Source organism: Balaenoptera borealis, assembly GCF_965194805.1.
Source record: "Balaenoptera borealis genome assembly, contig: HAP1_SCAFFOLD_422, whole genome shotgun sequence".
Lineage (NCBI taxonomy): Eukaryota > Metazoa > Chordata > Mammalia > Artiodactyla > Balaenopteridae > Balaenoptera > Balaenoptera borealis.
The window spans coordinates 194,167-215,014 of record NW_028123774.1 but is presented as its reverse complement, the minus strand read 5'-3'; the positions used below and the strand labels follow the sequence as shown (position 1 = coordinate 215,014).

General features: G+C 55.3%; 2 gene segments (V, D, J or C); both read left to right on the top strand.

The window, feature by feature from the left end:
* The window catches only part of LOC309621292 (immunoglobulin heavy constant gamma 2-like), a 72,809-nt gene extending 53,635 nt beyond the window's left edge, over positions 1 to 19,174 (top strand). Inside the window, exons 2-5 of the C gene segment in view lie at positions 17,458 to 17,751; positions 18,085 to 18,147; positions 18,290 to 18,619; positions 18,704 to 19,174.
* LOC309621297 (Ig gamma chain C region-like) overlaps positions 1 to 20,848 on the top strand; it is a 167,329-nt gene that overhangs the window by 56,023 nt on the left and 90,458 nt on the right.

Here is a 20,848-nt window from a genome sequence, read left to right as displayed (position 1 = left end):
TGGAGAGTTTTTATCATAAATGGGTGCTGAGTTTTGTCAAAAGCTTTTTCTGCATCTTTGAGATGATCATATGGTTTTTATTCCTTAATTTGTTAATATGGTGTATCACATTGATTGATTTGCATATACTGAAGAATCCTTGCATCCCTGGGATAAATCTCACTTGATCATGGTGTATGATTCTTTTGATGTGTTGTTGGATTCTGTTTGCTAGTATTTTTGTACTAGCAAAAATTTTTAAATTTTGTATTTTAGTATTTTGAGGATTTTTGTATCTATGTTCATCAGTGATATTGGCCTGTAGTTTTCTTTCTTTGTGACATCTTTGTCTGGTTTTGGTATCAGGGTGATGGTGGCCTCATAGAGTGAGTTTGAGAGTGTTCCTCCCTCTGCAATTTTTTGGAAGAGTTTGAGAAGGATAGGTGTTAGCTTTTCTCTAAATGTTTGATAGATTTCACCTGTGAAGCCATCCGGTCCTGGACTTTTGTTTGTTGGAAGATTTTTAATTACAGTTTCAATTTCATTGCTTGTGATAGGTCTGTTTATATTTTCTAATTCTTCCTGGTTCAGTCTTGGAAAATTGTACCTTTCCGAGCATTTGTCCATTTCTTCGAGGTTATCCATTTTATTGGCGTATAGTTGCTTGGAGTAGTCTCTTATAGTCCTTTGTATTTCTGTGGTGTCAGTTGTAATTTCTCCTTTTTCATTTCTAATTATATTGATCTGAATCCTCTCCCTTTTTTTCTTGATGAGTCTGGCTAGAGGTTTATCAATTTTGTTTATCTTCTCAAAGAACCAACTTTTAGTTTTATTGATCTTTGCTATTGTTGTCTTCATTTCTATTTCATTTATTTCTGGTCTGATCTTTATGATTTCTTTCCTTCTACTGACTTTGGGTTTTCTTTGTTCTTCTCTCTCTAGTTGCTTTAGGTGTAAGTTTAGATTGTTTATTTGAGATTTTTCTTGTTTCTTGAGATGAGACTGAACTGCTATAAACTTCCCTCTTAGAACTGCTTTTGCTACATCCCATAGGTTTTGGGTCGTCAAGTTTTCATTATCAGTTGTTTCTATGTATGTTTTTATTTCCTCTTTGATTTCTTCAGTGATCTCTTGGTTGTTTAGTAGCACACTGTTTAACCTCCATATATTTGTGTTTTTTACAGTTTTTTTTCCTGTAATTGATCTCTAATCTTATAGTGTTGTGGTCAGAAAAGATGCTTGATACAATTTCAATTTTCTTAAATTTTCTGAGGCTTGATTTGTGACCCAAGATCTGATCTATCCTGGAGAATGTTCCGTGTGCCCTTGAGAAGAAAGTGTAATCTCCTGTTTTCAGATGGAATGTCCTACAAATATCAATTAAATCTATCTGGTCTGTTGTGTTATTTAAAGCTTGTGTTTCCTTATTTATTTTCAGTTTGGATGATCTGTCCATTGGTGTAAGTTGGTGTTAAAGTCCCCCCACTATTATTGGGTTACTGTCAATTTCCCCTTTTATGATTGTTAGCATTTGCTTTATGTATTGGAGTGCTCCTATGTTGGGTGCATAAATATTTACAATTGTTATATCTTCTTCTTGGATTGATGCCTTGATCATTATGTAGTGTCCTTCCTTATCTCTTGTAACAGCCTGTATTTTAAAGTCTATTTTATCTGATATGAGTATTACTACTCCAGCGTTCTTTTGATTTCCATTTACCAGGAATATCTTTTTCCATCCCCTCACTTTCAGTCTGTATGTGTCCCTAGGTCTGAAGTCAGCCTCTTGTAGACAGCATATATATGGGTCGTGTTTTTGTATCCATTCAGCAAGCCTGTGGCTTTGGCTTGGGGCATCTAGTCCATTACATTTAAGGTAATTATCAATATGTATGTTCCTATTAGCATTTTCTTAATTATTTTAGGTTATGTTTTTGTGGGTCTTTTTCTTCTCTTGTGTTTCCCGCCTAGAGAAGTTCCTTTAGCATTTGTTGCAAAGCTGGTTTGATGGTGCTGAATTCTACTAGCTTTTGCTTGTCTGAAAAACTTTTGATTTCTCCAATGAATCTGAATGAGATTCTTGCTGGGTAGAGTAATCTTGGTTGTAGGTTTTTTTCTTTCATCACTTTAAACATATCCTGCCACTCCCTTCCTGCTTGCAGAGTTTCTGCTGAAAAATCAGCTGATAACCTTATGGGGATTCCCTTGTATGTTATTTTTTGCTTTTCCCTTGCTGCTTTTAATATTTCTTCTTTGAATTTAATTTTTGTTAGTTTGTTTAATATGTGTCTTGGTGTGTTTCTCCTAGGGTTTATCCTATGTGGGACTCTCCGCTTCCTGGACTTGGGTGGCTATTTCCTTTCCCATGTTAGGGAAGTTGTTGACTATAATCTCTTTGAATATTTTTTCAGACCCTTTCTTTTTCTCTTCTTCTTCTGGGACCCCTATGATTCGAATGTTGGTATGGTTAATGTTGTTCCAGAGGTCTCCGAGACTGTCCTCAATTCTTTTCATTCTTTTTTCTTTATTCTGCTCCTCAGCAGTTACTTCCATCATTCTATCTTCCAGCTCACTTATCTTTTCTTCTGCTTCAGTTATTCTGCTGTTGATTCCTTCTAGTGTATTCTTCATTTCCGTTATTGTGTTGTTAATCACTGTTTGTTTGTTCTTTAGTTCTTCTAGGTCCTTGTTAAACATTCTTGTATTTTCTCAATCTGTGCCTCTATTCTATTTCTGAGATTCTGGATCATCTTTACTATCATTACTCTGAATTCTTTTTCAGGTAGATTGCCTATTTCCTCTTCATTTATTTGGTCTTGTAGGTTTCTACCTTACTCCTTCATCTGTAACATGTTTTTCTGTCTTCTCTTTTTTTTTTTTTTTTTTTTATGGGTGGGACTGTGTTCCTGTTTTACTGGTTGTTTGGCCTGAGGTTTCCAGCACTGGAGTTTGTAAGCTGCTGGGTAGAGCTGGGTCTTGGTGCTGAGATGATGACCTCCGTGAGACCTCACTCTGATTAATATTCCCTAGGGTCTGAGGTTCTTTGTTAGTCCAGTGGTTTGGATTTGGTGCACACACCATAGGAGCTCAGGCCCAACCCCCAGTCACTCAGGGGTTCCTCCCATCCCCTTGAGTGTCAAGGTCCCCACCAGTGTCTGGTAGGTGCCCTAGTTGTGAGGAGACACAAACTCCACGTCCTCCTACTCAGCCATCTTGACTCCACCCACTCCCATATACTTTAATAATCTCTAGGTTACTTATAACACCTAATGCAATGTAACCACTACATAAATACCTCCCAACATGCACAAAATTCAGATTTGCTTTATGGAACTTTCTCGGAATTTTTTTGCAAACACAGTACATGTTTTTAATCCACAGTTGGTTGAATCCAAGGATGCAGAACCCATGGATCCAGAGGGATGACTCTACTTACTTTCAGTAAAGATAGCCTTGGGATAGGTTTCCATTCTTAATCAAAATCACCTCGACCCCTGCCACCTCCAGACAGGATCCAGCTTCTGTGCTGATGAGGACCCAAACCTGGCCAGGATTATTGCTGTGGCCTCAGATGCCTATGTTGCCTGGTGGTCACTTTAAATGTATGGACCCCTCTGCACAGACCAGGCCCTGCACATGCATACAGTGGCCTGCAGGGGTCATACAGGAGGGCCGCCAGGCTGCACTGGGGATCTGTGCTGGGCGGGGGAGGTGGGATGCAATGAGGATCTGTTGGGGGGACAGGTGGAATGCCCCAGGGGTTTGTGCAGGGCAGGGGAGGGGGGATGCACTGGGCCTCTGTGGGTGGCGGGGGGTGTGGGATGCATGGGATAAATCCAAAGGGGGCCTCTTTCACAAGACACAAGGCCAGGGCTGTGGTGGGATACTCAGTTTACACCTGTACCTGGCCAACCGTATATAAAGATGGAACTCTGACCCAAGAATGCAGCCAACAGCCCAGGACACCCAGGCACCATCACAGGATCCAGCCCAGGAAGCAGCCTTCTCCCTCCATGCTAACCTAAACCTAACCCTCTGTGCTAGACCTGCAGGAAGTCAGACCTGTATCTCGAGTGACAGCCCAGGAAGCCCTACCACTGCCCTGTGACATCCTTCCCACGGGCGGGGCTTGATCAATAACCCACGGCTTCCAGGGTCTTTGTCCTCGCTTCTGACTGAGGACCAGTCAGAGAAAACCGGGTGTGCCCCAGCCATCACAGGGGTGCCTGCGTCTTGTCGGCCGTCCAGCTTCCCCAGCCCCGCAGCCCCCATCAGGACGCCGGAGGCACTCTTTTTTCCTATAAAGAAGCTTTCTATACACAGAAAATATTTTAACATGCTAACACACACATGATATAATAAGTATGTTATAGGCCCTTACATGGGCATAGTGTTATATGTATACAGTAACAATTAAGCCACATACGCATAATAAAGCCTCAAAGCCACCCACTCTCCTGCTGCCCGAGTCCCTGCCCAGCCAGCTGGGCACGGCTCCCTGGCTGCAGCAGCTCAGCATAAACAGCCTCTGCTTTTCCCGTTAAAACATTTCCAGTGTTTTAGGAGACACAAGGCCTCGTGACAATAGCTCAGGGTCACAGTGACAAACAGCCCCAAATGCATCCCGAGACCTGGACACAACAGGGACAAAGGTGAAGCTGGCATTCGGGCCTGGGCAGGGAGGTGATCGCCCATGGAAATGAGCAGAGAAGGGGTTGGCAGGGCGGCCACGGGGCCAGAGCAGCACCATGGCAGGGAGCGCCGTGCTTGACCGCCGTGCTAGACCACGGTGCTCTACCGCGCAGAGACGGATGCTGACAGAGGGCCCCGCCCTCCTCTTCCTCACAGGACTGGCCACACAGCCGGGCCTGCAGGCACCCTGAAGGGCACCCAAGCCACACCACGAGGAGTGTTGGGGTATTTCTTTTTTTTTTTTTATTGAAATATAATTGATTTACAATGCTGTGTTAGTTTCAGTTGTACAGCAAAGTGATTCCGTTATACATATACATGTATCTATTCCAGATTCTTTTCCCTTATAGGTTATTATCTATTCTATATAGAGTAGTGAGTATATGTTAATCCCAAACTCCTAATTTATCCCTCCCCTCCCCTCTCCCCTTTGGTATCCATAAGTTTGTTTTCTATGTCTGTGAAGTCTATGACTGTTTTGTATGTAAGTTCATTTGTATCATTTTTTTTAGATTCCGCATATGAGTGATATCATATGGTATTTGTCTTTCTCTGTCTGACTAACTTCACTTAGTAATGTAATCTGTAGGTCCATCCACGCTGCTGCAAATGGCATTATTTCATTCTTTATTATGGCTGAGTAATATTCCGTTGTATATACGTACCACCTCTTCTTTATCCATTCGTCTGTCGATGGGCATTTAGGTTGCTTCCATGTCCTGGCTATTGTAAACAGTGTTGCAATGATGCGTGTGCATGCATCTTTTTGAATTATGGTTTTCCTGGATATATCTCCAGGAGTGGGATTGCTGGATCATATGGTAGCTCTATTTTTAGGTTTTTGAGGAACCTCCATACTGTTCTCCATAGTGGCTGTATCAATTTTCATTTCCACCAACAGTGTAGAAGAGTTCCCTTTTCTCCACACCCTCTCCAGCATTATTGTTTGTATAGTTTTTGATGATGGCCCTTCTGACCGGTGACAGGTGGTACCTCATTGTACTTTGATTTGCATTTCTCTAATAATTAGCAATGTTGAACATCTCTTCATGTGCCTTTTGGCCATCTGTATGTCTTCTTTGCAGAAATGTCTATTTAGATACTCTGCCCATTTTTCTATTGGGCTGTTCATTTGTTTTTTATATTGAGTCGTATGAGCTGTATATACATTTTGGAGATTAATCTCTTATTGGTTGCATGGTTTGCAAATATTTGCTCCCAATCTGTAGGTTATCTTTTTGTTTTGTGTATGGTTTTCCATTGCTGTGCAAAAGCTTTTCAGGTTAATTACGTCCCATTTGTTTATTTTTGTTTTTATTTCCATTACTCTAGAAGTTTGGTCAAAAAAATCTTGCTGTGATTTATGTCAAAGAGTGTTCTGCCTATGTTTTCCTCTAGGAGTTTTCTAGTATCCAGTTTCACATTTAGGTCTTTAATCCATTTTGAGTTTATTTTTGTCCATGGTGTTAGAGAATTTTCTAATTTCATTTTTTTACATGTAGCTGTCCAGTTTTCCCAGCACCACTTACTGAAGAGGCTGTCTTTTCTCCATTGTATATTCTTGCCTCCTTTGTCATAGATTAATTGACCATAGGTGTGTGGGTTTATTTCTGGGCTGTCTATCCTGTTCCATTGATCTATATTTCTGGTTTTGTGTCACTACCATACTGTTCTGATGACTGTAGCTTTGTAGTATAGTGTGAAGTCATGGCGCCTGATTGCTCCAGCTCCATTTTTCATTCTTAAGATTGCTTTGGGTATTCAGGGTCTTTTCTGTCTCCATACAAATTGTAAAATTTTTTGTTCTAGTTCTGTGAAAGATGCCATTGGTAATTTGATAGGGATTGCATTAAATCTGTAGATTACCTTGGGTAGTGCAGTCATTTTCACAATGTTGATTCTTCCAATCCAAGAACATGGTATATCTCTCCATCTGTTTGTATCATCTTTGATTTCTTTCATCAGTGTCTTATAGTTTTCTGAGTACAGGTCTTTTGCCTCCTTAGGTAGGTTTATTCCTAGGTATTTTATTCTTTTTGATGTGATGGTGTATGGGAGTGTTTCCTTAATTTCTCTTTCTGATTTTTCATCGATAGTGTATAGAAATGTAACAGATTTCTGTGTATTAATTTTGTATCCGGCAACATTGCCAAATTCATTGATGAGCTCCAGTAGCTTTCTGGTACCGTCTTGAGGATTTTCTATGCATAGTATCATGTCATCTGCAAATAGTGACAGTTTTACTTCTTCTTTTCCAATTTAGATTCCTTTTATTTCTTTTTCTTCTCTGATTGCTGTGGCTATGACTTCCAAAACTATGTTGAATAAAAGTGGTGAGAGTGGACATCCATGTCTTGTTCTTGATCTTAGAGGAAATGCTTTCAGCTTTTCACCATTGAGAATGATGTTAGCTGTGGGTTTGTCAAAGGTGGCCTTTATCATGTTGAGGGGCATTTCTGTGAAACTCTGAGTGGGCGTTCCCATCCCAGGTCTGAGCAACCTCTTGGGGCAGAAGATCATGAGCTTCCCTGGGCCCCCTGAGCCTCAGCGACCATCTCACCTGATAGCACTTCTCCTGCTCTTGTTACAATTTTATACACGTTTGGTTTCCTGGGTGGCATCAATTCCCACCTGAAAGGCCTCCAGGGGCTTATGTTTTCTGGATTCAACCTGGACTTAAACAGCAATAAGTAAAAAGTCCTTCCGGAAGCAGAACTTCAAAGGTGGAACGGGCACCATGTGTCTGCCCGGCAAGCAGCAACCATCACGATCCCGGGACAGTGGGCATGAGATCCAGGCATGCGGCGGCCAAACCAGCACCCAGGTGGCCCTCCGCAACGACAGAAGGAGGTGCCGAATACAGGGGTGAGCCGGGGCAGGCCCAGGAGACACGGTTGCAACAGGTCGGGTCAAGTCAGGAATGAGCCAGGTTTTGGGCAGGGTGGGGTCTTACCACTGGGCTGGAGGACCCACAGCACGGGGTGACACCTCTGCTCCAACTTCTCATTCGTGTTCACAGATGCAGGAAGGGTCTGCTAGGAACCCCTCAAAGCCTCTCTCTGCTCTCAGAACTACATGGCGAATGTTTCTGAAGCCAAACCCAGACTTCAACACGACGTTTCACAAAGTTTCAACACCAGGTAAATTCACAGCCTCACTAACTTTCTCATGTGAAAAGATTTGCCTGGAAAAAATGGGACCTTGAGAACTGGGATGTGGACACGTGTGTGGATTTGATAAAGCCCAGGGCCTTGAGTGCGCAAATCACATTGTCACGCCCTCCCCAGCCAACGTAGGCTGCCCCCAAGTTGCTCCAGGGACAACAGTGGTGCTCTAATGATCCCGAGTGACTGATCCTCCTCAGTACAAACGCCACCACCACAACCAGGGGGCAGACAGCACGCACAGGACCAGGAGGAGGTAACCAGCGCCCTCAGTGACGTGCACCTTTTGCTGCTTTGTCTTGTCAGAAACCTGGGCAGCAGGTGGGGTGGACTCCTCGGGCCCGAAGCCCACAAGCCCAGACTTTCTCAGGGGTTTATCCAGACTTGTCAGTACGGCTGAGCTGAGCACAGATTATGCAGATCCATGTGCTTCGTGAGCAACGCAAGCGAGTGGTAAGTGCAGCTTGCAGAACCAGTAGCCAACTGGCCGGGGGGGTCACACCGATCCTGTGCCACATCTGATGGCACCTCCACACCGTCCACTCCCTATGGAGCTGGACTTGGCTTGGGGCAGGTCTGAAGCAGCACAGCACACACGCCGCCCACCCACAGCTTGGAGGAGTTGCACCCTGCCCCCCGCCCATGGCACTTCTGGGGTGGTGCGACAGTGTCTCCTGGGACCCCGATCCAGGACTAATGCTGAAGCTACGGGACGGCCCAGGGGGTGCACACAGGGTGTAGGGTCCGCTGCAGCACTCAAACGAGAAACTGAGGGCCAGTGTCCCCCAAAGATGGGACGACCAGTCTCGGCCCACACACAGCAGTGGACAGGCCGCACGCTGTCTCTCACCTAGAGGGCCATTTTCCGGCCCCAGTGACCATCGTGAACTCTGTCCCCCGGGGGACAGCTGTGGCCGGGATAACAACTGCCCTCTGACCGTGCACGTTACACTGGCCTTTGGTCAGATATCGGGGCCACGGATGGAGCCAGGGAGAGGAGGAGGGAAGAGGCGGGAGACAGAGGTCTGGAGGGGAGGCCACCCCGGCAGGTAGGCAGGACGAGGCAGGGGCTGGGCTGCAGGCTGAGCCCAACCACACACTCTCCAGGGTCAGGAGAGGTGCCCACCAGGGCTGGGACACCCAGAGGGCTCAGGCGAGGGGCCCGGTCCCCGGGCTGCGGTGGGCAAACCAGGCATAATCCCTGCAGAAGGTGGAAAGCCGTGACAGCCGGGGTTCTCACTCTGTCCCCTGGGTCCAAGGGCACCGCTCACCACACCCCACACACCCACAAGAGACACCCCGGCTGCATCTGGACTCCCCCAGGCCCTCTGAGACAGAAAACACCCAGAAGAAAAGGGAATTTCAGGAAGCAATTTGAGCCACCCGGTTTCAGTCCTGTTCTTAGTGTCTGATGGTCCGGGGGAAGGGAGTTCACACCTCCGGGGGCTGGGTACCAAGTCCTATAGGAAGCGGGGCTGCAGTCACAGAGCACAGCCCTGAGGAGCCACATGTGCCTGGGGCCGGAGCAGGGAGGGGCGCGGAGCCCTGGGCTGCAGGGGAGTGAGTCCACCACCCCAACCCTTGGTGAGTGGGGTCCGAGAGGATCAGGACAAGGGAGTGGGATGGGGGCCACGGAGGGATTGTCTACCTACTGTACCCATGAGGAGAAACAAAGGATTTGGACAGCAGACCAAGGGCGTGCTGACCAGCTCTCGCCAGGCACCAACTCCACATTTATGATGGGGGTGGGGACACGGTCCCCATTCAGGAGCCCGTTTGGGATTATAGTTCCCAGGGGTGGTGGGCAGTGGGGGAACGAAGGCCAGGAGCCACATGGTCCAATGCCTCTTAGAAGGAACGAGAAAGGACTTTAGGAAGCAGTCAGCCATGAAAAGGTCAAGGAAGTGACCCAAGAGAAAGAAGAAAATGCAGCTCTTCTTCAGGATGGCTTGTGGAGGCTTTTAGAAAGTTTACTAACATAGGCCCCTTCACTCCTGAGGGTCAGTCCCTGCTGGGACAACATTTCATCAGCCAGTCTGCCCGATATGAGGCAAAAACCCCAAAAGTCACAATTAGGCCCACAAACCCCTATGCACCAACTCATAGAGGTGGTCTTTGGGGTATTTAATAATCCAGATCAACCGGAGGGGGAAGAAAGAACTCAGCATGAGTAAAGGCAGGTCAAAGCTCCAGCTAAACCGATAGCCCTTGCTGTCAGCCGCATTTTGCAACCTCGGGAGAACCCAAAGGAGACAAGAAGGTTCAACCATCAGTCCGGAAGTAAGACCAGCAAAGGGGAATGCTTCAAATGCAAGTCGACCGGCCATTGGGCCCATGAATGCCAGAAGGAGCCCCCCAGGCCATGCCCAGTCTACAAGCAGACGGGTCATCAGAGTGGGACTGCCCTCGGTCCCGAAGGGGAAGGGGGGCTCCTGTTCCTGAGATGGCCATGCTGGACGACTGAGTCAGCCCGGGGATTCTGGCAGCTCCCCGCAACGAGATGTCCGTCTCCATCAAGGGGCCCCGGGCGTCTTTGACGTGGCAGGTAGGAAGAGCGACTTTTTAGTCCATACGGGAGCCTCTTACTCTGTGCTGATTTCTCACGCTGGGCCTCTTTCTTCTAGAAGCTGCACAGTAACCGTGTCGACGGAAAGCCTCTCACCCGTGACTTCACTGGGCCTCTCGCTTGCCAGTTTCAACAGCGTTTGAGCTCGCATGCCTTTCTGGTTGCCAAAAGCCCCACCCCACTGCTGGGGAGAGATCTTCTGGGCTTCCTTGGGGCCATATTATGCTTAGGAGACCCTGAGCAACCCCTTATTTTGACCCTAACTGAGGCTAATGAAAAGAGGGAGCTAGATCCTATCCCTAGCCATATCTCTGCAGATAAAGTGACCCCTGAGAAGGCCATCAACGTGCTAGCCGCTGCCCAAGGGGGAATCTGCGCCATGTTAAAGGAACAATGTGGGTTTTGGGTAAACCAAACAGGTCAAGTCCAAAAAGATACTCAGGGCTTCTTATCTGAGGCCTTTCAACTCAGGGAGCAGGCAACCCAGGGATGGCTCTCACCTGGTCCTGGTTCTCCTGGTCCCTTCCGCTCATAGGACCTAGAACCTCTATCTTTCCTCTTCTCCTCTTTGGCCCATGTCTGTTTATCCTCTTAGAAAGATTTGTCTCCTCTAGATTACGGCAATTCCATGTCAAGATGATGGTGATACAGGGATTCCAGCCACTCCCTGAAACAGATCCTGTCAGGGTGGCAGCAGAACTCACCTTGGGGCCCCTTAACAAGACAGAGCGAGAGTTCTGTGGCCCCAGTTAGGTAGGGTCCATGAGCCCAATACCAGCCTGAAGAAGCTACAGAAGAGGGACCATCGCCCTACATCCTGCCAGTAAACACTTCTCGGGGTCCACATATCTCAGGGGCGATTTGAGGTAGGAGATAGATGGGCCCAGCACAGGAATCAGTTCAACCTCTGTCTCCTAACTTTTCCTAGTAAAGTTCATTAAAGAATCCCATGCCACCTGAGCATACCTTGGGGGAGGTGCCTGTGGTACCTTGGGAGCACGAGGTGCCCTCCCCCGAGGACGTGGACAAGGGGCCAGAGGGAAGGGGGCAGAGGGCAGCTCTGGGCCCCGAGGACCCAAGTGTCCAGCCAGGCTCTGCCTCAAGAGTCCTTCAATACCCACAGAGACCCCGGTTCAGGCTCCACCATGCCTGCGCCACTGGCCTCCAGCCCAGACCCACCGCCCCTCCCCACACAAAGGTAAAAGCAACAATTCCACTCCCCATGGGCAAACCCTGAGGGGCTCATTCAGTGGTCAGTGCAGGAGGCCGCAGGAACACAGCTGCACAAGCACCAGGGTGGAGGCCAGCATCACCCTCCTGGGGCCCCAGTCACCACCCAGCCGTCCACCCACTGAGCTCACGCAGACAGGCCAGTCCTCAGGCCCCATCCCGCCAGCCAGTCCGGACATCCTGATGAGCAAGCGAGAGCTGTCTGGGGCTGGCCGCCACCATCCTCGAGAAGAAAGCTGGGAGCCGCGAAGGCAGCAGCCACAGGCACCAGGGAGAGGGCCGGCTGGCCAAGCACAGTGGTGGGCCCGGGCTGAGCCTCCTCCTGAGGGAAAAGAGCTGGAGAAGCCCACCCACAAGGGGCTCTGAAGTCCCATGGAAACGGGGCAGAGCGCATGAGCACACGTGACACAGGGCAGGACTCCTTCATATACAAAGAGCACTCAGCAACCAATGAAAAGAAAGAAATGTGAGCAGTGGGTCCTGCACCATAAGGAGAAACCGGGTGGCTTATTGGGTGGCCAATAACAGGAAGAAAATGTTTCAATAATTGGAAAAGGTACAATAGGAGGAAACTAGGGGCGGTGAGTGACCTTCTTGGCCTCTTTGAGGACCTGTGAGCAGCTAAGACCATTCTTCAGGGCCCGGTGTCCTCCTTCCCAGCATACGAGTGCCCAGACTGTGTTGACAGGAGAGTCCACTTGTGGCGAAGGCCCTTCTGAGAGCCGCCATCTGCGCTGGGAGACCAGGCATCCCACGGACTCCGACACGGACCGTGCAGCCTGCTGGGGTCGGGCACAGAAAACCCAGCACTGGGCAACTCTGAGGCTTGTCCAGAGAGCCCGAGTGTTTGGTTCAAATAGAACATGAGAGGGGCAGTAGAGCACTTCACACAAGGTCAAGGGCGCAGCCCTGCTCTGCTCTGCCCCCTCACACCGACACTCCCTGGGGATCTGCTCTGGAGGCAGGCAGGATGCCCTGGGGATCTGTGCTGGGGGAGGTGGGAGTGTTGCCCACCAGAGTTCAGAGGCCCAGAAGGCTCAGGCGAGGGGCCTATTACCCAGGGTGCTGTGGGCCGAGCAGGCATATTCCCTCAGGAGGGTGGAGCTGTGACGGCCGGGATTCCCACTCTGTCCCCTGGGTCCCTGGGCCCCACTCACCGCGCCCTACACACCAAAATAATGCATCTCTGCTGCATCTGGACTCCCCAGGCCCTCTGAGACAGGAACCACCCAGAAGAAAAGGGAACTTCAGGAAGCAAGCCATGCCGCTGGGTTTCAGTCCTGTTCTTAGTGTTTGCAGGGTTATGGGCAAGGAGTTCACACTTCCAGGAACTGGTTACCAGTCCTAGGAAGCAGGGCTGCAGAGACAGAGCACAGCCCTGAGGAGCCACATGTGCCTGGGGCCGGAGCAGGGAGGGGCGCGGAGCCCTGGGCTGCAGGGGAGTGAGTCCAGGACCTCCACCCCCCTTGGTGAGTCTGGTCTGCGAGGATGGGGCAGAGATAGGGAGTGGGTGCCATGAAGAGGAGACTGGCCTCGGGGACCCCACAGAGCGGCTGGAGCAGCCACGCGGGCACGGGGACGGCGGCTGCCCAGGGGTCACAGTGCTGGCCCAGGGGTCACAGTGCTGGCTCAGGGGTCACAGTGCTGGCCCAGGGGTCACAGTGCTGGCTCAGGGGTCACAGTGCTGGCCCAGGGGTCACAGTGCTGGCTCAGGGGTCACAGTGCTGGCCCAGGGGTCACAGTGCTGGCCCAGGGGTCACAGTGCTGCCCCAGGGCAGGGACTAGGGAGCCCAGGGCAGGGGCGTGTCCACACCAACAGTGCTGGAAACCCAGGGGCGGCAGAGCTCGGCGGGGCTGCTGGGCCTTTGAGGAACATGACGGGCTGGGGGACGGGAGCCTGAGGGCTTCGCTTGGCCAGATGTGCTGCAGGCACAGGGCTGGGCTGGGGCTGAGGACGAGGCCAGGATGGGCAGGTGGGTCTGAGCAAGGACGGAGGGAGGACGCTGGCTCGGCACAGGGGAAGGAAAGGCCCCCCCGGTGGCAGGGTGTGGGGGAAGGCTGAGGGTCCTGTCCAGGACAGTGGAGCCGGCTTGAGCCCCAGGGCAGTGGCAGGCGGGCTGGCAGTGGGCTCTGGGCTGGGGCCAGGGCCCAGAGCAGCGGGAGCGCCGGGGGCACAGCAGGCAGGGCTGGCCGCACAGGGGCTGAGCCCGCAGCTCCACAGGCTACACGAGGGGCGAGCGGAGCCGGGGCCGGAGGGCCGGGAGCAGGGGCTGGGGGCCGGGAGCGGGCAGGCAGAGGGCAGGTGACCCGGCAACTGGAGGGAGAAGCGACCAGAGGAGGATCCCGGGGGTGGTGGGAGAGAGAAGAGGGTGAAGCTCGGCAGGCCAGGAGCTCCTCTGGGAGGGGCCCACGGTGGGACAGGGGCTCTGCCAGAGGAGAGGGGCCCGGAGACAGGGTGGGCACCTAGCGACTCCAGGGAACAGAGCTCAGCCCCGGGAAAGAAAGGAGTCAGGAGTGGAACTGCACTAGGGTGAGGGCTCGGGGGTGGGCCAGAGGGGTGCGGGTGCTGAGGGCCAGAGCTCCAGGGACAAGTGGCAGGGAGGCAGCAGGTGAGCTGGAAAGCAGGGGGTCAGGGGCTGCCTCAGGGGCTCTGGGGAGCAGGTAGAGCTAGTGTAGGTGAGCCCGGGGCTGGGAGGGCAGGGGGCTTCCCTGGAGATTTGGGGGAGCAGGTAGAGCTAGTGTAGGTTAGCCCGGGGCTGAGAGGGCGGGGGGCTTCCCTGGAGCTTTGGGGGAGCAGGTAGAGCTAGTGTACGTGAGCCCGGGGCTGGGAGGGCAGGGGGCTTCCCTGGAGATTTGGGGGAGCAGGTAGAGCTAGTGTAGGTGAGCCTGGGGCTGGGAGGGCAGGGGGTTGCCCTGGAGCTTTGGGGGAGCAGGTAGAGCTAGTGTAGGTGAGCCCGGGGCTGGGAGGGCAGGGGGCTTCCCTGGAGCTTTGGGGGAGCAGGTAGAGCTAGTGTAGGTGAGCCCGGGACTGGGAGGGCAGGGGGCTGCCCTGGAGCTTTGGGGGAGCAGGTAGAGCTAGTGTACATGAGCCCGGGGCTGGGAGGGCAGGGGGCTTCCCTGGAGCTTTGGGGGAGCAGGTAGAGCTAGTGTAGGTGAGCCCGGGGCTGGGAGGGCAGGGGGCTTCCCTGGAGCTTTGGGGGAGCAGGTAGAGCTAGTGTAGGTGAGCCCGGGGCTGGGAGGGAGGGGGGCTTCCCTGGAGCTTTGGGGGAGCAGGTAGAGCTAGTGTAGGTGAGCCCGGGGCTGGGAGGGAGGGGGGCTTCCCTGGAGCTTTGGGGGAGCAGGTAGAGCTAGTGTAGGTGAGCCCGGGGCTGGGAGGGCAGGGGGCTTCCCGGGAGCTTTTGGGGAGCAGGTAGAGCTTGTGTAGGTGAGCCCGGGGCTGGGAGGCCAGGGGGCTGCCCTGGAGCTTTGGGGGAGCAGGTAGAGCTAGTGTAGGTGAGCCCGGGGCTGAGAGGGCAGGGGGCTGCCCGGGAGCTTTGGGGGAGCAGGTAGCGTTTCTGCAGCTGAGCAGGGTGGGTGGAAGGTTAAGAGGCTGCCCCAGGAGCTTTGGGGAAGCAGGTAGACCTTGTGCGGGTGAACAGGAGCCTGGGAGGGTATGGGGTTGCCCCGGGAGCTTTGGGGAGCAGGGAAAGCTTGTGCAGGTAAGCAGGGGTTTGGGAGGGCAGGTAGCTGTCCCCAGAGCTTTGGTGGAGCAGGTAGAGCTTCTGCAGCTGAGCAGTGGGGTGGGCGGGTAGGGGGCTGCCCGGGAGCTTTGGGGGAGCAGGTAGACCTTGTGCAGGTGAGCACGGGCCTGGGAGGGCAGGGGGCTTCCCGGGAGCATTGGGGGAGCAGTTAGAGTTTCTGCAGCTGAGCAGGGTGGGTGGAAGGCTAAGGGGCTGCCCCAGGAGCTTTGGGGAAGCAGGTAGACCTTGCGCAGGTGAACAGGAGCCTGGGAGGGGATGGGGCTGCCCCAGGAGCTTTGGGGAGCAGGGAGAGCTTGTGCAGGTAAGCAGGGGTTTGGGAGGACAGGTAGCTGTCCCCAGAGCTTTGGTGGAGCAGGTAGAGCTTGTGCAGGTGAGCATGGGGCTGGGTGAGCCGGGGGCTGCCCAAGAGCTTTAGGGTAGCAGGTGGAGCTTGTGTAGCTGATCAGGGGCCTGGAGGGGCAGGGAGCTGCCCAGGAGCTTTGGGGAAGCAGGTAGACCTTGTGCAGGTGAACAGGAGCCTGGGAGGGGATGGGGCTCCCCGGGAGCTTTGGGGAGGAGGTAGAGCTTGTGCAGGTGAGCAATGGTTTGGGAGGCAGAGGGCTGCCCCGGAGCTTTGGGGAAGCAGGCAGAGCTTGTGCAGGTGAGCTCAGGGTGGGGAGGTAGGGTCCTGCCCAGGACCTCAGCAGACCAGGTACTGGGGTGAGCAGGTGAGTAGGCAAGTGTCATAGGGTGCAAGGGACAGCTGGTGCTGTGGGCCCAGTGCTCCAGGGACAGTGGGCAGTCTGACGCCAGGTGAGTAGATGACATGAGGATACAGCATCCCTGAGCTGAGCCCAGAGACCTGAGCCAAGGGGGCTGGGAGGGCAGGACGCAGGGCAGCTGGCAGTGGGGGCAGAGCAGGGAGTCCTACAGGAGATCGGGCTGGGGGTCCCCCTGGGGTGTTCTGAGGGCCCAGGGCCGGGGAGAAGGGGCACAAGGGCAGAGAGGACTCAGGCCTGAGATGGTGAACCGGAGCTCAGGTGGGAAGAGGCTAGACACTCGATGGGCAGGAAGCCCGGGCTCAGCTGAGAGGCCAGGACGAGGGGCTGGAGGCAGGTGAGGGAGCATCTGGGGGAGGGGAACCTGAGTGCACAGAGAAAGGAGAGCAGCCTTCCCGCTGGAGCTCAGGGGGCTGGTAGGGAGGGTGCAGGGGGAGCTCCGGGGAGCAGGCGGGGGTGCGCAGGGGAGCAGGGGCCTGGGAGGCAGGGGCTGCCCCAGGTGCCCCAGAGTCAGGGGAAGAAAGGCCGAGGAAAAGTGAGCCCTGGTCTGCTGGGAGGGGCTTTGGGGATGGCAAGCCCGGGTGGAGAGGGGACCTGGGAGTGCAGGTCTCTGGGGCTGAAGGCGCACGGGCAGCCCTGAGGCGACCCGATGGGCCGCAGTTCTTGTACCCAGGGTCCCAACCCTGTTCCAGAAGACTGTAGGAGCTGGGACAGGAGGGGTGAACGTGCAAAAGCGAGGTGGGGTTGACAGGGCAGTGGACCTGGCAGAGGGGAAACGAGGGGCTCTTTCGGGGCTCAGACGGGTCTGCATATCTGGGCTGAGCAGACCAGGGTCAGAGGGGACAGGTCCAGCCGGGGAATGGGGCTTGGGGTGCTGGCACCCTGCAGGAGGAGAAGGCCAGGGGCAGTGCAAGGCTCCCAGAGATGCCGATGGGCAGAGCTGATCCAGAACACACGGGCCCTGGGTGGCAAAGAGCAGACCAGGACAAGGGGACAGGAGCAGGGCAGTGGGCTCAGGGAGCAATAGCCACTGGTCAGGGCTCAGACCGAAGGCCTGATCAGGCCAGACACCCACAGGAGGACTGGGGCCCCGGGGGGATCTAATCCAGGTGGTCACCCAGCACTGGCCCCCAGCGGTGTCTGGAGCCCACAGCTGCAGACGCAGAGACCTGGGGTGGGAGACAGCCATGCCAGGCCGCTGGTCTTCAGACACGCTGGAAGCACATGGTGGCTGGGCTCAATGGTGCCCCAGGCCTGCACACCTGATGCCCTGCCCGGGCCCTCGCAGGGGTGAGGCCCTGCCAGTCACATGGCCTCCTCTCTCACAGCTTCCACCACGGCCCCGAAAGTCTACGCTCTGGATTCCAGATGTGAGGGCACAACCGGCTCCACAGTGGTCGTGGGCTGCCTGGTCTCGAGCTACTTGCCTGAGCCAGTGACCGTGACCTGGAACTCGGGCGCCCTATCCAGTGGTGTGCACACCTTCCCATCCATCCTCGGGTCCTCGGGGCTGTACTCTCTCAGCAGCACTGTGACCGTGCCTGCCTGGACCTCGTCCGGCAAGACCTTCACCTGCAACGTAGCCCACCCGGCCAGCAGCACCAAGGTGGACAAGCACATCGGTGAGGGGACGGGCCGCAGGGAGGGTGTCCACTACGAGACAGGCCCGGGGTCAGCCCTCCCACCTGAACGCACCGCACACCAGGGATGGGGAATCCCGCCCAGGGTGTCACGGGAGGCCTGTCTCTCTCCCTCACCTGAAGTCCTCCCAGGCTCGGGGAGGGGGTCCTCTGGGTGTTTCCACCAGGTCCAGTGTGGGCACAGGCTGGACACCTCCCCCAGCCCCTGGGCCCACAGAGGTGGGCACAGGTCTCACCTGCCAAAACCTGGCCTGCCCTAAGGCCAGCCCCAGGCCGTCCCCAACCCCGGTAACCTCCTGTCTGTTCTCTCTGCAGAGATCAATGGCCCCAAACCATACCCCAAGTGTCCTGAATGCCAGAAGTGTTCCGAATGTCCACGTAAGTCACCCGGCCTCATCCTCCGCCCCTCGGGGGTGGACCTCGCCCAGGAGCGGCCTTGGGGCTTGGGGGAGGGGGATGGATGGGTGCCCAAGAGGAGGTCCACCCAGGCGCTGACCACCCTCCGTGTCTCCCCGACCAGCCCCTGAGCTCCCAGGAGGACCGTCCGTCTTCATCTTCCCCCCGACACCCAGGGACACCCTCACAATATCCCAAATACCCAAGGTCACCTGCGTTGTGGTTGACATGGGCCACGAGGACCCCGATGTCGAGTTCTCCTGGTACGTGGACAACGTACAGGTGTACACGGCCAAGACGAGGCCAAGGGAGGAGCAGTTCAACAGCACCTACCGTGTGGTCAGCACCCTGCCCATTCAGCACCAGGACTGGCTGAAGGGAAAGGAGTTCAAGTGCAAGGTCAACAACGAAGGTCTCCCGGCCCCCATCGTGAGGACCATCTCCAAGGCCAAAGGTGGGTCAGGTGGACGGGCGCAGGAGGGTCCCTGGGGGCCAATAGCAGTGACCATCGTGCTAACAGCCATGCCTCTCCCCACAGGGCAGCCCTGGGAGCCGCAGGTGTACATACTGGCCCCACCGCAGGAGGAGCTGGCCAAGAGCTCGGTCAGCTTAACCTGCATGGTCACCGGCTTCTACCCGGGCGACATCGACGTGGAGTGGCAGAGAAATGGGCTGCTGGAGTCAGAGAGCAAGTACGGCACGACCCCACCCCAGCTGGACGCCGACGGGTCCTTCTTCCTGTACAGCAAGCTCAGGGTAGACAAGAGGAGCTGGCAGCAGGGAGACACCTACACGTGTGTAGTTTTGCACGAGGCTCTGCACAATCACAACACGCAGAAGTTCATCTCCCAGTCTCCGGGTAAATGAGCCCCACGGCATTGTCGCCCCAGCCAGCCCTCCCTCCCCTTGGGCTCTCAGGGTCCAGCGAGGACGCCTGAGCCCCAGCCCTGTGTACATTCCTCCCGGGCGCCATGAAATAAAGCACCCAGCGCCGCCCTGGGACCCCGCACTGCTGTCATGGTTCTTTCCGAGCAGAGCCCCGGGGCACGCCGGGCCTGCGTTGGGGCAGGGGGGACCCGGCTCTGGGTCACACTTGTCACCACCAGTGCGCGAGGGCTGATCCCACTCAGGGCCAGACCCAGAGTGTGCGGGTCTGCGCAGGCCGCTTGGGGGCTGCCCGAGGCCGGGGAGGGCCCCTCCCGGAGGCGACAGCTGCTCTGGCCGCCCTCCGCCCAGCAGCTGCTGGGGCTGGAGTGTGTGCCCGGAACGGGAGAAGCCCACCAGAGACCCTCAGGAGAATGAGTGCCCACTTCTTCCCGCCCCTGTTCCAGCCCAAGCTGTGGGACACTGGCCATCCTCGTCCCCACGTTCCTGTCCCTGGCTCCAGGGTCCGCGTGCCAGCTCTGTGCCCTCACGGGGGCCACACGCGGCCCGGGGTGGGTGGACGGCCCTGCTGCACCATCAGGCACGGGAGATCAGCCCCCCCCCCACTCAGGCCAGGTGGCTCTGCCCTGCTTGTCCCTGCCAGGGGCCAGGCCTGTGCACTCGTGGGGACACTCATCCCTGTGCCCATAAGGGGCTGAGGCAAGCGGCCCTGAGTGCCTGGGGAGGGACCATCCAGACGCACCCGTGGACACTGAGCCCAGAGCCATTGGAAACGAGCCCCCCACTGAGCCACACCAGCCCACACACCACCGCCTTCATCCACATGCACTCACCTGCCCGCGTACACGCGTGTGCAGGGCACCCACCACACACACCCACGCGCATGCACACACGCGGGCCTTGCACACGGGCCCTCCCACAGGGCAGCCGCACAGACCCACACCCGACCACAGAGCCGGGTCTCATGAGTCCTCGCCGTAGACCCCAGCCTGGTCCCCAACCTCCAACGCCCATGGGCTGCTCAGCGGCCCCTCCCCACACTGACCGCACTGACCACCTCCGTCACCCATCCCTCCTCTTCCCTGGGGCACCGACACCGCCTGCCGAACAGGCCAAAATCCTCCCACAGCCCCCTCGTCCCGGCACTCCCAGCCTCGCGGGCACAGGGACAGAGCCCAACACTGTCCTGCCCCTTCCCTGGGGCAGGGCCCACGGCCCACGTGCTCTGCTGACCCTCCCGCCCTCCGGGTCTGGTCCCAGGGGGCGAGGAGGCCGGGGCCTGAGCCACTGTCCTGCGGGGGGTCCGAGCACCCTCCCCCCAAGGGCCCCAGCTCAGCTCACAGCACAGGACAGGGAGCAGAACCCACTGGCCAGGCCAAGACTGGGGCCCAGGCTGGAGGAATGGGGGGCGGGGGCTGGTGCCCAGCGACTGTCCTCAGGTGCCTCTGGCCCGGCCCACCTGGGGCATCCCGTCACCACCCCGCCACAATGGGAGCCGCGCTGCGAGGCCCCGATGACCCCACCCCTGCCCCCCGGGGGCAGGGACAGCACTGACCCCCCCCCCTCCCTGTGCAGAACTGCTCCTAGAGGAGGAGACCTGTGCTGATGCCCAGGACGGGGAGCTGGACGGGCTGTGGACGACCATCTCCATCTTCATCACCCTCTTTCTGCTCAGCGTGTGCTACAGCGCCACCGTGACACTCTTCAAGGTGGGCGGGCCGGCCCTGCTGTGCCCTCGCTGTCACCACTGTGTCTCCAACTGTCCCCTGTCCCCTTACTGTCCCCCACTGTCCCCTCA